Here is a 15,883-nt window from a genome sequence, read left to right as displayed (position 1 = left end):
AGGCAGCCATTATTCATACACAGACACATAGTTAACAAGAAGTATATCTCTACTCTAGGTAATATTGTGTGTGAAGGGAAATTTTAAATGTGTGTGTTTCTTTTATAAACATGTGCTCATTGAATCACTAGTATATAGTAGTAATCACTAGTATTTAGTAGTAATCACTGATTATTAGTAAAGGTCTTTTTTTTATAAAAAGATGAGCTGTTTTATGAAATGTATGTTGCATTATTCTGTCTTTAGACTGTCTTTAGTAGAAAAGGGATTTGATGGGAGTACACAGGAGTGCAGCTTGAAAGAGTTACACTCCTGCTTCCAAGGCATCAAGTATGTTTTTTCTGTCTTAATGAGCACGAGATGTAGCTGGTTCCTAGAACTTTGTTTTTGTATGAAACTGTTATCTTTTTCTCTCTGATAGGTGGCTCAGCTAAGAAAGAAGGGTTTTTGTTCTCTGTCTCAGAGCAGAGCGGGGCAAAGCAGAGTAGAAAGTTAGTGCATGCTTTTAGCTGCTCTCAATAAAGGTTACTCAAAGACCACTTTCAGTCTCATTTATTATTAGTTGATAATTTCCATGACATGTGAGTCAGGCAAGGTGACTCTTCTTTCAGCCTGAACTGGGTCAAAGTGACTGTTCAGATATAAAACTGCTCCAATCATCAACTTCACTGGCCTCTGATTCACCATCAGTGATGTGGCTTAAGGTCAGTATCGAGAGCACAACAGGTAACAATGATGGCAATCAGGGTCACAGTGGGTCCGGAGCCTACCCGGAATAATTGGGCGCAAGGGAGGAACACAGCCTGGAGGGGGCGCCATTCCTTCACAGGACTAAACACACACACACACACACACACACTCATTCACACACACTCACATTTATGTACACTTTTGAATCCCCAATCCACCTACCAATGTGTGTTTCTGGATCGTGTAAGGAAACCAGAGCACCCGGAGGAAACCCACAGTGACACAGGGAGAACACACCAAACTCCTCACTGATAGTCAGCCGGAGCAGGAATTCAACCCACAGCCTCCAGGTCCCTGGTGGTGTGACCACAACACTACCTGCTGTGCTATCGTGCCGCCAACAATGATGGCTAATTTTACATAATTTTAAATATCATGTATTGTTTTGGCTGACAGAGGAGTGTCAGTTGAAGGAGTGACCAAGAAAGGGAGTGAGGTGAGGTCCAAAATTGATTAGTGATGAAAAAGTTAGTCCAGTATTGCTTTGTCTGAATTATCATATATTTTTTCAGAAGAACTCTGATGCAGAATTAGAAGAAACAGGAGAAGAAGCTGCAGGGTGTGAGGTGAGGTTTTAAAATTGACTCATGAATGTAATGGAATAAACCCAGAAATAAGATCAATAAACAGAAATAATGCCATATCTTTAGTTTTTTATGAGCCTCTTGTGTCTTTTTCTGAATTGTTTTCAAGTGGCTATAAAATTCTCTGACCTCAGTGAGAACAAGGACAGAGTGTCCCACACCTAGAACCAGGGCTGGAGGCTTGGCGAATGTCTGATGGCCAGAATTTTACTCATAGTCCGAAGGAGCAACATGGGTCCACTCTCCCATGGGCCCACCAACGTTGGGAGAGAGAGTAATACGGGTCTGGTGCAATGTGGATCAGGTGGCAGCCGAGGGCAGGGACCCTGGCGTTATGTTCCTTGGTTATTGAAACTGGTTCTTGGAAGATGAAATGTAACCTGGTGCGCACGATTGAGAGGTACCGGCTAGATATAGTTGGGCTCACCTTGAGACACAGTATGGGCTCTGGAACCAATCTCCTCTAGAGGGGCTGCATGCTCTTTCACTCTGGAGTTGCCCAGGGTGAGAGGCATAGGGCAGGACTGGGCTTACTCATAGCCCCCCGGCTCAGCACCTGTATGTTGGGGTTTACCTCAGTGGACGAGAAGGTAATTTCCTTGCACCTTTGGTTTGGAGAATGGTCTCTGATTGTTGTTTGTGCTTATGCACCTGGCCTTCTTAGAGACTCTAAAGGGGGTGCTGGAAAGTAATCATTCTGGAATCATTGTTCTACTGCAGGACGTCAATGCTCACATGGGCAATGACAGTGAGATCTGGAGGGGCATGATTGGGAGGAACTGACCCCTGATCTGAACCCAAGTGGTGTTCAGTTATTGGATTTCTGTGCCCATCATAGTCTATCCATAACAAACACCATGTTCAAGCATAAGGGTGTCCATAAGTACACCTGGCATCAGGATACCCTAGGCCACATTTCAGTGATTGACTTTATAGTATCCTTGGACCTGCGGCCACCTGCGGTGCTAAGCTTCTCAACAGATCACCACCTAGTTGTGAGTTGGATCAGATGCCAGGATGGCTGGACAGACCTGGCAGGCCCAAACGTGTGCCAAGGGTTTGCTGGGAAAGTTTGGCAGTGGAACCTGTCAGAAAGATATTGAACTCGAACATTCGGCAAAGCTTGGCCATGGTCTAGAACTCCATTGTTGAGGCAACTAACCGGAGCTGTTGTTGCATGAGTGTCAGTGTCTGTTGTGGTGGCAATCCCCACACTCGGTAGTGGACACCCCGGGTGAGGGAGGCTGTCAAGCTGAAGAAGGAGTCCTATCGATTCTAGCTGGCTCAAAGGACTTCAGAGGCAGCTGATTGGTAGAGAATGGCCAAGCAGATTGCGGCTTCAGCTGTCGCCAACGCAAAAGCTTGGGTGTGGGAGGAGTTTGGTGGGGACACGGAATACGACTTTCGGATGGCTCCATGAAGATTCTGGTAAACCGTTAGACCACTCAGGAGAGGAAAGCAGTTTTCCACCAACATTGTATGCGGGGGTTTGACCTCAACTCATGACGTCATTAGGTGGTGGAAGGAATACTTTGAGGTTACCTGATTGGAAAATGGCCGACTGGCAAACACAGGTAAGTCATATCAATTATTTTTTAACAATAATCTCTTTTAGGAATGCACAGTTTGTCATAGAGGCTTAGGGTCAGATTACTAACTTGTTAATCTAGGGTGTGCAGAATGGGTGGGCGGGGCTTAACTTCAGCAGCAAATGACTATCTACAAACTAAAGCTGTGCAATATATCGATACATTCCATTGTACATTTTACACGATTTTGAAAATGACCATATTCGTTTGATCGAGTATGCGGAGAATACACAGGTTTCTATCTGAGTACATGCGCACACCCACCTACACATGCGCGTACATCCCCCCCATATATACACACATGCACACACACACCACGCTGTCCTACTATTGTTCTTGTATGCCGCTGGAGCAGTTCTCAGCACATTTGTCATGCCCACAGGTCTACCTCTCTGATAACGGTAAGTAAGTCATAAATTAAACCAGTGACGAAGCTTTACTCTCCCTCAGCCGGAGGGAGGGGCAGATACTCCACGGCTTAAAAACAGAGAATGCGCTTCTCATTGGTTGTCAATTTAATTTAGCCAATCAGCAGCCAGACTTAGCTGGCCAAAATTTAGTGCTGCAGCCAAAGGAGTCACAGTCCTGCCTTCAGGGGTTGGTTTTGTGGCGGTGCTTAGAGAAACAGGTTAGTGTTTAAAATAATAATGATAATACATAAAAATCTTATTTTAGCACCGTGTCTCAAAGAAACTACTTAAACATTTTCCCTCAACACATCAAAGTATTTCTTTATACATAAAAATCACATTAGATAATAAGATTAAAAATTATATCAATTTATGTATATTTGAAGACACCATATGTTTACTTTGTTTTTTAAACAATTAAGCAGCAACTTGGATGTAGGCAGTTTGTTTCTTAATGCGAGTTTACTTGAAGTGTGCACTGTGTAAGAGTGCTATCTAGGAAAATCAGATCAGGACACTTTCTTAGACATACAGTTTGATAATTACGATTAGATAATGCAGCATGATTTTTTTGGTGTTAAAAATAAACACTAATACTTTGACATTATATTTTGTTATGATTTTTATAATATTGTATCGTATCTCGCTATTTTTCATAGGCATATCGAGATATGAGTTTTTTGGTCACATTTCTCAGCCCTAGTCCAACTGATAGTTGAACCTCAGATCCTGGAGGGTGCATGGGAGTTTGCTCAACCAAGTTCACATGTGTTATGTGGATCTGGAGAAGGCATTCGACCGTGTCCTTTGGGGTATTCTATGGGGGGGGGGGGGTTCTGGGAGTATGGGGTACTGGGCTCGTTGCTACGAGCTATCCAGTCCCTATATAAACAAAGCAGGAATCTGGTTCATATGGCTGGCAGTACGTCTGACTGGTTTCCAGTGGGTATGAGAATCAGCACCTCCAAATCTGAGTCCATGGTACTCAGGGAGTACTTGAAAAGTAGGAATGGGAGGAATGCTCTCTCCAGGTTGGAAGTGAGATCCTGCATCAAGTGAAGGCATTCAAGTATCCCAGGTCTTGTTCACGAGTGAGGGAAAGATGGAGCGGGAGGTTGGCAGGCAGATCGGCGCTGTGTCTGCAGTAATGCGGACTCTGTACTGGTCGTTGTGGTGAAGAGAGAGCTATACTGAAAAGCAAAGCTCATGATTTACCTTTCAATCTACATCCCAAACCTCATCTATGGTCATGAGCTTTGAGTAGTGACCAAAAGAATGAGACCGCGGTTACAAGTGGCTGAAATGAGTTTCCTCCGCAGGGCGTCTAGACTCTCCCTTAAAGATATGGTTAGGAGTTTGACATCTGGGAGAGACTTGGAGTGGAGCCGCTGCTCCTCCATGTGAAGAGAAGCCAGTTTGAGGTGGTTCGGACATTTGGTCTGGATGCCTCCTAGACGCCTTCCTGGTGAGGTGTCCAACAGAGAGGAGGCCCCGGGGAAGACTCAGAACATGCTGGGTAGTTTATATGTCTCAACTGGCTTGGGAACACCTCGGTTACCTCCCTGGGGGAGCTGGAAGAAGTGTCTAGGGAGGTCTGGGTTTCTTTACTTACGTGGACCTGTATGGATCTCGGTGGCAGGGACATACATTTATTAAATATAATATAAATACATATATAAATATAATATATAAATACATTTATTGCTTATATTTATTTATAATGCATTAGTTTCAAATTGGACTACATTAAAGTAGAAATTCCTCACAGCAGTCATATTATACTTTAGGAGCAGGATTGCATTACTTTACTGTCTTATCTAAGACTTTCCATGCTTCAGACCAGCCGCCCACACTCCAGCAACCACCAAGTGCCTTGAAGCTGCCCCTACACTGAAGTTCTCACGGACTCCTAACTATTATTACCAGTAGATTGACCAGAGGAGGATAGGTCACCCCTTGTGAGCCTTGGTTCCTCTCAAGGTTTCTTTCTCAGCTGAGGGAGTTTTTCCTTGCCACTGTCGCCCCTGGCTTTCTCATCTGGGGATTTTTACATTTCATGTCAAATCTTTGTCTTACTGGAATTCTGTGAAGCTGCTTTGTGACAACATCAATTGTAAAAAGCGCTATACAAATAAATTTGATTTGATTTGATTATATAAATTGGAATCAGCTCATAGTTAGCTAATGTTCTGGGTACGGGGTGAGCTTTGACTAAGCAGATATGCCCCCCTCCCCAGTATGAAACTCATTCCTACGCCCTGCACATGCACACAGTATTCTCTTCTCATCCTGAAGTTCACTGTCTGACACACACACACACACACACACACACACACACACACACACACACACACACTACCAGCCCCTCGCTTTGCAGTTCAGCAGTGTGTGTGTGCATTAGATGGTAGTAGCAGGTGTGTGTGTTAGATGATGAGGGCCGAATATTGTGTGTGTGTGTGTGTGTGTGTGTGTGTGTATGGAGGTAAAACTTGTCGTAGCGGGTGGGGGGCTACAAAAATTATGAGAGATACCTCTGTGACCGTTTAAATGGTTGAGCTGGGTGCCGAGTGCCAGGTGAAACTCAGCTCCTCAAAGCCTCAACTGCTACTGGTGTCATCAGCGAAGCATCCAAACAGCAGGCATCTAGCAGCAAAGTAGTGTAGTGGCCAGGCAATGTAGCTGGAATCAAGACTCACAAGGGGCACCAATCCTCCTCTGGTCAAACTACTTACAGATTATTAATAAAAATAGAATAGAACATTGTTATGCTCAGGTGTATTGATCTCATCATAGTGGTGATGAAAGGACATACAGTGATGCTGAGTAGATTAATATTTACAGTTCAAGTTAGCTTTTATTTTGTTATTGGGAGTAGAAAACTCTTTTGTAGGAGGTGGTAACTGGTGGGTAAAGAGCTGAAGTGGGTAGAAAGAGAGCCTTATGGTGAGTCTTCCATCAGTATCAGACCGGACAGTGGACAGTAAACTGACTCAGAAAAGAAAAGAGAATGGAATTAGTTTTGTTCAGTATGGAAGCCTGTTTCCGCTACATAAAATAATACAAAAAGGCACCAGTTTTTAGTTTTCATTAATATGCAATTTGCTATCTTAATCTTATTTTGAGATAATAAGTCAATATATTGAGATACTAGTTAATTATATTGAGATACTAAGTCAATATATTGCAATAGGATTTCATTATTTTGAGATACTTAGTCAATATATTGAGATTGTATACTATCTCAATATATTGACTTATTATCTAAAAAAATTCATACTATCTCAAAATAATGAGATAGTATCTCAATATATTCACTTATTATCTCAAAATAATGAGATAGTATCTCAGAATATTGAGATAGCAACTTGCATATTAATGAAAAATAAAAATTGGTGCCTTTTTTTTTTATTTGTTGTGGAAGAAACAGGCTTCCATAGTTCAGGAATATGGAGGAGAACGAATGTGAATATTTTCAGAGTGGGCAGAGGTACTCTGTATTGTATTGTATGTATTTGTACACCATTATCTCTAAATCACTTGACCTCACTGAAGACAATTATTCCCAAATATTTTGAAGATTACTTTGCTTCTTTAATTATTTTGTTTTCAGATTTCTTTCATTATTTTCAAAATTTGGAGTAAATATCTTTAAACAAATACAAATCACAGGCTAAGGGCATATTCAGGCCTAAACCTTTAAAATGGTTTTATTTATTACATTAATTCTAATTAGGGACATATATGATTAGTAATTAGTTTGATTATTATATCATCTATTATTTTAGTAGTAAATAAATAAAAATAATAAACACTCACAGTCCCATCTTCAATTCTTCATTTCACAGAAGTGGACAATAATTCTCTTCTACTCACTTTTACATATGTAATACATAGTGATTTCAGCACCTGTGTTCAGCACAAAATGTGAGCATACAATAATTCCGTAATGATCCTGGTCCTTCTTTTTGATACTTTTTCTTTGTTGCCAGAAACTAATCATCAACATGTTATTTGAAATATTTTAATTATTGCAGATATGGAATCATGGCCCCAAATGTATGAAATAACTGATTTTAATGGTATTTCAACAAAAAGCCCACTTTTATTTGAGATATTCTGTGATTAATATTTAATAATGCTAATACATTTCAGATAGAAATAATTAAACCTCACTCCTTGTTATCCTTTATGTACCATTTCAGCTCAGTATAAGTGTAGAGTTTTAACTTGTTTAACTGGACAGGTTTCACCACAATCCTGACTAAAAATAATTTAAATTGTTTTAGGTTTGATTTACATGAATCACATATGAACTGCTGCTCATGTTCTTTGCGGAGCAATACTGAACTTTTTCCTCACCTCTATTGTGTTGTTCTTGTGTTGCTGCTTAACCCTCTCTGTTTATCTCTATTTTTATTTCGGTTTAAGTGGAGAGCATGGACCTCAGGGATCATACAATTTTTTTATATATTTAATTATTTGTTAATTTTTGGGAAATTAATTCTAGATACATGCACTTGATGAACAGAAATAAGTTAATTACTCACACATAACCACTCTACTGTTCTTTGTTCATCAAAGTTTCTCTGCAGGTGACCCTGAGGTGGGACTGAAATCTTTACCTAAAACTCTTCTGACTAACTCTAAGTGATAAGACACTGTTTATGACCTTGGAGACCAAAGCTAGCGCATACACACTGTGTGTATTTCCAGATGTCCAATCAGGGCATAACACGATATTTCTAGTCATATTCTGTCCATCCTCATTAATCTGAATGCCTTTAATATATTTCTGTAAGTCAATCATATTCAACAACATGCTTTTTGTGAGGTATTAAACCTCTTATCAGTTCATGGTTTTGCTCAGTGTCCTCTACTCGCTTGGCTATTTACTTATAAATAAACTACTTCACTGTGGAGGAAGAATGTTGACTTTTGTTCCTCTGGTTTTTGAGTTTATTAAGAAGTGGCAACCACACAAGGAATGATAGAAGCAGTAAGAAGAGAGGGGCAGGACAGGGGCAATGGCATCTTTATTGGAGGGATTGTGTTGTTGGGATGGCACAGAAATCCACACAAGTTGGACTGCACAAATTCTATAGAATTTTGTTCTGCCACTATTCTCCTCAACCAATTTGATTTTATTAAATAACATTCATTATCCGTAACTGCTTATCCAGTTCAGGGTTGTGGTGGGTCCAGAGCCTACCTGGAATCATTGGACGCAAGGCAGGAACACACCCCAGAGGAGGCGCCAGTCCTTCACAGGGCAACACAGACACACACACACACATTCACTCACACCTATGGACACTTTTGAGTCGCCAATCCGCGTACCAATGTGTGTTTTTGGACCATGGGAGAAAACCAGAGCACCTGGAGGAAACCCACACGGACACGGGGAGAACACACCAAACTCCTCACAGACAGTCACCCAGAGTGGGACTCAAACCCACAATCTATAGGTCCCTGCTATGTTATTGGGTTAAATGCTAATTCAGTCAATGATCTTAAATGCTTAAGTGGTCATAGGTTTTTTAAAATGTTAATATACCCCAGTCGGTTACTGTGCCTCACAGGGCTCTTCTTTACAACTAACCAGGAGATATCAAGGGCAGATCTACTCAGTTTTAAGCAGGGCTTGTTTGGAAATGGCCAGCAGGGGACAGCACTGTAAAGCAACCAAAATAAGATGTACTAACCATAGAGCAATTAAATAATGTGAGGTACTGAAGTGCTAGTTTTCTGATATTTGTGAAATGCTCAGTTCATGACACAGAAATGTTCATGTTTTCGTTTCATTTTTTAAAGTTATAAACAAACAAACAAACAAACAAACAATCACTGGTGCTGCAGGTATGCAAAAACACGTGTTCAAAGGCAGATTGAATTTTCAAGAGTGTGAGTGTGTGGCGCCCCATCCAGGGTGTGTTACTGCCTTGTGCCCAGTGAAATGGGATGGGCCCCTGACCCACTGTGACCCTGATCAGGATGATGAGTTTAAACAAACTGAATTAATTAATTAATTAATATGGTCTGCATCAGTCAGGATGTTCATTGGAACCCCCCCAAATAATTACGTCACTTCGTTAGCTTTGTTAGCTTCGTTAATTAATCCCCATTTTATGCTGAAATAATCACTTTTGGGATTAATACTTAATCTTAGTGAGTAGACAATTTTGCTATGTGTATTTAAAGCATTTTGTTTTTGTAAACAGTTGTAAGTTAATCGAGCTTTCGGTTTCAAGTCACCCGAATTGCTCTTGGCGCCAGAACAAAGGATGTGTCTGAAAATACCAGTCTACACTCCTAATTGCTTAATTTCTCACTTATTAGAACAGACTGTTGCTGGAACCAACATCTGAATGGATTGTGTATTTGTGTATGCAGGTATGTAATAGCCTCACTATAAATGATTTGCCTCTGTGTTTCAAGAAGGAAATATACACTATACAATTACTCACATATATTGCAAGACACAGTGCAGTGTTTATTTAATTTCATTTTAATTGCCGTCCTTCACTGTTAATGAGACTAACAAAAACCTAAATTTCACTTATAAAAAACGGTGGTAGAGTGGTGAGTCATATGGAGGACATGTTAAACTACGAGAAGCACATATCGTGCCATTTTAGCATGTATTAATGCTTGAATACAAATTTCACTGCTCACGTCAGGCCCTGTTACAGACCAATCTGCGTATGGTATAATGTGTGTGTGTGTTTTTAAACATATAGCATTGTCACATTGATTCTATATGGTAACATGATGTATAATTCCTGTAAGGAATGTCAGCAACATTTATGAAAATATATTAGATGATAATCACAAAGTAACTGTCTAGAACTCCTGTAATTAAAAAAAACTACATTTACATTTTTACTAACAGGCCATGGCAGATATATAATCCCACTGTTTTTTACAGAGTTAAAACATTTTAATTTATCAGTTGCTTCCCAAACAGTCTGTACTTTAAAAAATGAGTTCTTATCTACTTTTCAAGGCCATTATGTGCTTCTCATACTCCCTTCCATCCAGTTATTAAAGTATGTCTTTGTAGAGAAAGCTTGGCTCATGTTCATCTTTTCACTCATACCTAGGTTTTTTCCAGGAGCAGTTGAAGATATCACTGGTTTGTGATAACAGCAACATGTACTTTCCATTTAATGACTTTATGAACATTTTAGCCACATGGTTCCACTGACATGATTAACAATGATATTATTTTCTGGGATATTTTTTGACATGTCAGAACCTGACACATTACATGACACATACACATTACTCTGTAAACTTTGCTGGAGAGTTGCTGCAATTGCTGGTTCTATCATCTCAGTGGAATGTCTATGTATGTTTGCAGGAAAATAAGTCAAGAGAGGGGCGACTATTCTGTGCAAGTGGGTTCCTGATTCCAGAATCTTGTCATGGACTCATACAGATCCCAGATGCCGTTTCAGTGTTGTGGCTATATTCCAATGCACACAGGCCCTGAGGGCAAAGTAACCAAAATATTGAATAAGTTGAAAGAGCTTAGCAATGAACTTGCTAGGGATACTCAGAAGGGAAGGGAAGGTTGGTGGTCATGGTTGTTTTCTGGAGAGTGGGAAGCTGTGCTTACAGCAGTAGTATTGGTTGTGTTGGTAGTGTCACTGATCCTGTTGCTACTCTATTGCTGCATAAGACCTAAGATAAAAGGGCTTGTATCTAGAACTAAGGGTTCTGTGGATGGCCAGAATGCAGTATCGGTGAGCACTGACCAAACTGAAGTAATACTAATATACGCTACGGCTCCTGGTGCTGAAGTTAAGGCTTAAAATTTCAACAGGAGACTTCCATTTTTCAGTGAGGCTTTTAATTACAACTAGTTCTTCATTTAATCTCAGCTAATAGGGTGCACATGCTAATACCCTCTCCACATTTAATCATTGTGCCTTTTCTATGTGGGTAATAATCACAAACAGGCAGAAGATTTAACAGTATGACGGCCTTGTGTTGTGATTTACAAACAACTTCCCTTTATATTTGTTGCCACTGTAATGTTTCTGTATTCTGAATTGTGTTTTGAAGTATTGTATGCTGAAATCCATATCACTCATAAATGTGAGTAAGATGGGAATTACACTTATTGGTTACTGCCACCTCTTGAGAATGACCAGGTGTGAAATCTTAATGTTGTTGATTTCCTGTTATGTCAATAAACTAATAAACCAGTTCTTATAAACCTAGTCAGTTATGATAGTAAAAGCAAAATTAATTCATTATCTGTAACCACTTATCCAATTCAGGGTCACGGTGGGTCCAGATCCTACCTGGAATCACTGGGCGCAAGGCAGGAATACACCCCAGAGGGGGCGCCAGTCCTTCACAGGGCAACACAGACACACACATTCACTCACACCTATGGACACTTTTGAGTCGCCAATCCGCCTACCAATGTGTGTTTTTGGACTGTGGGAGGAAACCCACGCGGACACGGGGAGAACACACCAACTCCTCACAGACAGTCACCCGGAGCGGGAATCAAACCCACAACCTCCAGGCCCCTGGAGCTGTGTGACTGCGACACTACCTGCTGCGCCACCATGCTGCCTAAAAGTAAAATACATTCATTAAATGAATTTGTTGGATACAACAACCTTTCCTGTTACTTAAGTGTTTCAAATATACTTGCATCAACTCTATCGCATGTTAGTAAAAGTTTATTTACTTTTGAGGACATTTAATTCTAAACCTGTCATGTTAATAAAATGAAGAGCAATAAAGCACAGCCTTAATTAATTAATTAATTAATTAATTAATTAATTAATTAATACAGTTCAATACAAAACATGCAATGCACCTATAAGCCAGTAAAATATATTCTTGTCATCCATGTTCTTTGTCACACAGCAAGTAAGATAGAGGTGAGGAATAACTGCATATTTATAGATCCTTGTAGACAATGGCAAAGGAGTAGAGTACTAATCCAACTTTAAGGCACTATTTTTTTTGTCTTGTAGACTCGCAGTTTTGATAAACAGAGATGAGTTTGCAGAGGGGCGGCACATTGGTGCAGCAGGTAGTGTCGCAGTCACACAGCTCCAGGGGCCTGAAGGTTGTGGGTTCAATTCCCGCTCCGGGTGACTGTCTGTGAGGAGCTGGTGTGTTCTCCCGGTGTCCGCATGGGTTTCCTCCGGGTGCTCCGGTTTCCTCCCACAGTCCAGAAACACACGTTGGTAGGTGGATTGGTGACTCCAAAGTGTCCGTAGGGGTGTGTGTCTGTGTTGCCCTGTGAAGGACTGGTGCCCCCTCCAGGGTGTATTCCCTGCCTTGCGCCCAGTGATTCCAGGTAGGCTCTGGACCCACCGTGACCCTAAATTGGATAAGCAGTTACAGATAATAAATGAATGAATGAGTTTGCAGGAATTGGTTGCTGCTTTACTGTTCTAAAATGTTTCATGTTCTCTGGGTGTGTAATTCTGTTAGCAGAAAATTGATTCATTAAACATAAAACCACGGAAGGAAGCTAAACGTATAGTTTTTCCACGGTATGGGTGTTCGTATTTTGTCATCTAGCGGCAACAGAATGCAACTAGTGCAGCATTTAAGGTGAAAAAGAAAATCCAAATGAATCTATTGCTCATCCTTTGTATGCCGGATGTGTATCTGAATTTTTTTCACTCGTATTTTGGCATCTGAATTTCATCTACCGAATTTGAGCAACTTCAAAGTATAGTGTTTGAATTTTTTTAAGCTTGAATTTTTTTTATTTGAATTTATTAACCTTATTTATTAACAGTGAAAACAGGTTCTTCAAGAGCACTTATATTCAGATGCCTAATTGCGAAGCAAAATATTCAGAGGTGTATATCTGAAGACTTAAATTCAAAAGCAACAAAATTCAGATGCATAATTTCAGTGCAAAAAAATTCAGTGCTACAAATTCAAAGGTGGTAATATTTCAAAGTCTGATGATACAGATTTGCTTCCATAGATCTTGGTCCCGTGGTTCTACAGTTGCATGGCCAAGTTTTTTTTTTTACAAGAGAAAGACCAGGGTCTTGGAGAGAGACACTGTTTTACAGAGCATCAATTTTTTTGAAGCTTTCATTTTTAGGTAAAAACACTACATAGTGTTCCTTTAAATAAAATTCACTGTGGAGGAAGAATTTTGACTGTCGTGCCTCTGGCTTTTGGATTTCTTGAGAAGTTAACCACGCGGGTAAAGACTGGGGCAATAGCGGAAGATCCCAGACACAGCATATGGCATCTCTGTCAGAGGAGAGGTGTCGGGATGGCACAGAAATCCACACAACTGGATTGTACAAATTCCACAGGATGTTGATTGGCCCCTACACCCCTTCTTCCCCAACCAATTTAAGATATAATTTTATGTTTAAACAAATATATTAAACAATAATTCTAAGCTATAATTTTGAATGCTAATTAAGTCAATGAGCTTAAATCCAACCAAAATTAATTCATTGAAACCAGGCAGGTTCAGAAATGGCCAGCAGGGGACAGCACTGTAGAGCAACAGAAATGATAATGTGTTCAGGAAAAAAAAAACACCTCCAGAAAGAACTGTAATCTCACAAACAAACCCTCACTAGAATCAACTACTCTCCCTTTGGTCCTGATTGCTAAACCTGAACCTGAAAGTCATATACCCCAGTTTATCATTGTTTTGATGCACCTGGGCACATCATCAGTGGTGTATCCTTGGGTCACTGAGCATTTCAGGTCTTTTGGCAATCCAACAGATGACCCAGACAGATTTGATCACGTTCCAGCTTGTGTCCGGCTAGCCCAAATGCCTCTAAAGCTATGACTCTCCTGATCCACAGCCACTTCAAAGGAACTCCTGTTCCCTTGGTGGCAAAGTTTATGGCCCTTCACCTACTGGCTCCTGTGATGCTAAGCATGTTATAAATCCTGCAGAGTGATCTACATGCAGACCGTCTGGATCCCATCCCACCTGGATCCTGGGCTCACACCTTGCTCACCACCCACTAATTTGAAGGGCTCTGCATACTTTGCCCTCCTCCTCTTGTTGGCTTCCTCTATGTCATCCCTCCAGGGAATTGTAATTTCTGCAAGTATGATTTGCTTGAAGGTTTCTGAGATCAGTAGAGTATTTGGCCTCAGCATTGTTTTGGCCACAGTTTAGGAACGTCGGTTGCTTCCCCAGGTCAACTTTCAGCTCCCAGTGCTGTTTCTAGCAGGCCACAGGAGGTGGTTCATTAATCTGATGCTACACTCTGTCTGGCCATGACAAATGTTCTTCTTCACTGGGCAGGGATATTTCCCATGGCTAACTCCATTGTGTATGTTCTCTGCTATGGCCTTCAGTATTGGTCATGATGCCATTGCTAGCCCCTCTCACCCAGGGCTTTAAGCAGCTTTTGAGAATGTGCCCTAGAATTCATTTATTCAGACACAGAAGGCAAGATGGTGAGTCTGCTTTTCCCCAGCAGAACAAGTTGGATGAGCTTGGTAGATCATAGACAGCTTGGAATAAAAATACAAAAATACATTAACCATTTCAACAATATCAGGGTCACTATGGGTCCGGAGCCCACCCAGCACCATCGCATACACCATATACACAGTGCCAGTTCATTTCAGGGCATCGCACACTCTCCCAGTCTCTCAGACACTCACACTGGTAGACAATATCACACAGACAATCTACCTACCAACATGTGCTTTTGAACTGTGACTGGAGGCCAGAGAACCCAGAGGAAACCCATGCAGAGATGCAGCAAACTCCTCACAGACATTGACATGACAATAGCATTGAACCCAGGGCCCTGTTACCCTGGAGTCGTTTGGCAGTATCACTTACGACTGCACGGCCATGCAGCCCACACAGAAATTATTTTATTAATAAATAAAAACCATTCATAGGTACAGGAATTTAAGAAAAAATGAATATTAGAAACAGATTTTATAGGTAATTTTTTTAGGCAGGCATTATATTTCTATTGTTTCTTAAATTCCTGTATTTATTTCATTTTTATTTAGTATATTGTTGTATGTTTCTATATTACTTTATTTATTTTTTATTTTTAGAGCATTTTCAGTGTGGCCGTGATCAGTCAATAGACCTCTCCAGTAACTGCTGACCACATCTGATGATCTTTGTTTTTGCTATGTATTTGTACAACCTTTTCTAACCAGTGCTGCTCTCCAGTTGGTACCAAGGCAACAAAATGTCTGTAACAGTGTATAATAGATTATAGTTTAATTATGAGTTAAATGTACGCCAGAGAGTTTATGGAGCGGACACAGAGAGATGGTCAGTGAACGAATGAACAAAAGCGGTGTTTCTGCAGTTTATACCATGGTTCTGCTGAAAACAAGCTGATCTCCCCGAGACGCGCTATTATTGGAGGAACGCTGTTTAAAGGGGGCGGGCAGTCGACTGCCCGCCCCTCAGCCAATCAGCAGTCGACTGCCCGCCCCCTTTGATTGGCTGAGGGGCGGGCAGTCGACTGCTGATTGGCTGAGGGGCGGAGTGACCGTTGGTCAGTTCTGTGATTGCAAGTCTTGTCAGTGAGCACCGAGT

Source organism: Hoplias malabaricus, chromosome 4, assembly GCF_029633855.1.
Source record: "Hoplias malabaricus isolate fHopMal1 chromosome 4, fHopMal1.hap1, whole genome shotgun sequence".
NCBI classification, from domain to species: Eukaryota; Metazoa; Chordata; class Actinopteri; order Characiformes; family Erythrinidae; genus Hoplias; species Hoplias malabaricus.
Note: the sequence above shows the minus strand (reverse complement) of the source record.